The sequence below is a fragment of the Pundamilia nyererei genome, unplaced genomic scaffold, assembly GCF_000239375.1.
Source record: "Pundamilia nyererei isolate P.nyererei 1_Seehausen unplaced genomic scaffold, PunNye1.0 scaffold00357, whole genome shotgun sequence".
Taxonomy (NCBI): domain Eukaryota; kingdom Metazoa; phylum Chordata; class Actinopteri; order Cichliformes; family Cichlidae; genus Pundamilia; species Pundamilia nyererei.
Window position 1 is genome coordinate 210,242 of NW_005187758.1, and position 3,464 is coordinate 213,705.

A 3,464-nucleotide genomic window follows, 5' to 3' on the forward strand; every position below is an offset into this window, starting at 1 on the left:
CTCAAAGCACAATGTGCGCTGTCGATCTTACGTGCTGCACACACACACACACACACACACACACACACACGCACACACACACACACGTCACCTCGTATAACTGCTGCTGAAGTACACAAGTTCTTTAAACACCAGCAGGATTTCAGCTGCTCCAGAATAAAAGGACGTTCCAGCACACTGACCTGCTATGCTAACTTTAGCATGTGTGTCAGTTAGCATGACGTGTAGCATCTTTCAAACAGCTGAAAGATGAAGCTAGCACAGAACGTACCACGAACTGTAGTTCCTCTAATGTCCACTCGAGGCTGTCTCCAGCACTGAGTCAGTCCCCATACACTCCCAGGTTCAAATCTCGGCTTTACAGCAGAAGGAAGCACGTTTAGAGCCTGATACAAGTAACAGTGTCGGACTTTAAAGCTAATTCCCCTCTTTGCAACATCTCTGAGTGGTGTGAGTTTTTAGGCAGCAGTGATCTGAGGACTTGGTGACAGACCTGTGTGACAGACAGAGTCTCTCAGTGTTGATTTGGTGATTTTAGAAAGTCTAATAAGACTTTTTCTCAGCTGGCTGCTCCTCTGGTTTGATCTCTTAAGCCTCTCTGTCTGCCTCTCAGTGCAGACCTCAGCTCATCCAGGGTCTGCCTCGCTCTGCTGTACATCACACGTGTGTCTGTGTGGTTGCTACATTTAAAGTGTGGGTTTCTTCCACTCTGTGTGTGTGTTCGTGTTTTGCAGCAGCTCCTCTCCCTGCTTGTTGTTCCAGACTGAGGGGATCCTCGATGTGACACAAGCTACGTGACACACGTGTGTGTGTGCATGTGTGTTTTTCAGCCTGTGTGTGTTTCACAACCAGTTTGTATGAAAAATGTGTGCATGTACGTCTCCTAAAAAGTGAGTTTTCACTTCAGTTTTATTTCTGTGTTTGGGTGCTACAGAAAATCAGAGGCTCTGGGGTTACCTCTCTCTAAAATACTCTCTCACACACACACACACACACACACACACACACACACACACACACACACACACACACACACACACCTCGATCCTCTTTTATGGGCTCATTAACTCTGTAGTGCGTTGATTAGCTACTCAACAATCATGCTGTTATTATTACTGGCATCAGGAGAGCCTCTCTCTTGCTCTCGCTCGCTCGCACGCAGACGCGCGCACACACACACACACACACACACACACACACACACACACACACACAGGTAAAGTGTGTGTGTGTTTGATGTAATGATGAAGGAGGCTCTTTCAGAACCAAAGGGTGAAGAAATACATAGAATCAAAGATTAAGAGGAAATGAATCAGTCTGAAAAGAAGGTAAATTTAAACAAATTTAACAGAAGGAGAACAAGAAGAGGAGAAGGTGAGGAAGAGAAGAATTAGAAGGAGGCTAAAGTGGAGAAATGAAAGAAAAAGGAAGAGAAGTGAAGAAGAAGACGAGAAATGGGGTAACGGAGAAGGAGGGGAAGAATAAAAGAAGAATGATGAGGAAGATAAAACTAAGAATAAAGGAAAAGAGAAAGGAGGAGGAGGGTCAGGATGTGGAGGACAAAGAGGCGGTTGCTGGTTTGAATCCTGCCTGAGTTTGCATGTTCTGTGGGTTCAGCAGTCACATTTATCAGCGCTCTGTTGTTAAAGAGTGTGTGTTACTGATCGGTGCACAGAGTGTAACGGTGTGCTGACATCAGGCGGAGTGACATTAATCAAGTTAGACACAGTTCAGCTGTCAAATGTCAGCAGCTGCCTTTGGGCTCCAGCTAAAAATCACATCACTTCTCAGAACGCTTTATTTTATTATGCAAGAAATATTTGGTAAACTCTCTGAACGCTGAGGCTCAGCGAACATCCCTCAGATTTATTTTTATTATAAAAACACATGGACTGATTTTTTTCCCCTGTTTTATTTCTAAAGTTTTTAAATGCAAGACAAAATGAACAGGAACACCACATGGAGTGCACCAACCACAGCAATGCTTCATACAACTTTCAGAAATCATGGCAAAGTTCAAGCATGAAAAAAAAAAACCTAAATTAAACCAGTAAACATATTACATTACATTGTACAAGTACATTTCTCCCATAAATCAGTCTATTAAAAAGAAATCAACAGATCACAGTTTTCCTTCCTTTCTATTATTTTAAGAGATACATATATGCATAGATTTGCTCTGAAAATTAGGACAATATTAATTTGCATATATTAGTTTTCATTTGTATCTCATTTGCTTCATTAGCATTTTGTTATTAAATTAATCATTGTACAATTTATTTAGGTTTTGGGGTGGGGAGTGGAGGGTTGTATTGAATACTGAAAATAGGCCAATGAGAATAAATATCAATAATACAGTTTAAAATTTAGGTTACTTTACAAACAGCTGTCCTGACATTGGCTGTGAACAAAACTCGCCAGTCAGGTAGCGAGTAATCCCGCCACAATAAAGTGCAGCGTAATAATGCTTTAGGTCTCCATAAAATATGAAGATTAGACAAATAAAACAAGTGGAAACCAACACAGAAATGATAAAGCTGCAGTTCCTCTGTTGTCCACTTGAGGCTCACTTCCACCTCACAGGCAGCTGGAGCTGTTTGCTAGGCTTCACCTCAGCTGAGTGGCCTTTTGGAGCATTTTTAATGACATCATGTGACCAATAATATGGCTCCTGCCAAACAGTCTGAGCTCCTGTGCTTTGAATGATTGAGTGTCTGTGCATTTGAACTCTATAGTTTACTGATACGAACCACTAACCAAGCTTGGTAGCATTGCAGCAGCCAAATCACTAATTTGAGTGCGACATCATCAACAGTGGTTTGACTGCATTCATCTTTTTATACAAGTTCTGTGTGGAGGGTCTTAAAGGCAGACATGTCTCACCTGAACTTTTCAGAGCACACTTTAATCAGGTAAGTTACTTTGCTTCATCTCCTAATCCTAGCACGAGTTACGTTTAGCTTGCTTTTTAAAATTATACACGACTAACTGTCCACTCTTTGTTGTGAAACAGGCGTTAGTCTGTGGGCCGAGATCTAGGTCTGAGATCCAGTTCAGCCAGCAAACTCGCTCGCTTCCTCACCAAACAGTTATGTCTGTGAGAACGAAGAGATGGCAAGTTTAAGGTCTAGACACTGTGTTCTCCACTGTGCGTGTGTGTCTGCGCGTGCTGATTCATTGACTGAGCAATGAAAAACTACTCGGGTCAGCAAGTAAGTGTGTGTGTGTGTGTGTGTGCGAATGCTGCTGGCTCCCAAACAGGGGTTGTCGACATCAGCACTCAGTAATAACAGTAACATCAGCAGAGAGAGGATGACACGGACTGTGTGAGTGTGTGCGCGAGACACACGTGATTATTTTTGTCACAACCAGGCAGATGTAATGAGTAAGCAGCGGGACACACACACACACACACACACACACACACACACACACACACACACACACACACACACACACACACA

General features: G+C 42.7%; 1 protein-coding gene across 1 annotated transcript in view; it reads right to left on the reverse strand.

The window, feature by feature from the left end:
• The window catches only part of LOC102206834 (sodium channel protein type 5 subunit alpha-like), a 261,018-nt gene that overhangs the window by 90,501 nt on the left and 167,053 nt on the right, over positions 1 to 3,464 (reverse strand). The window lies entirely within an intron of this gene.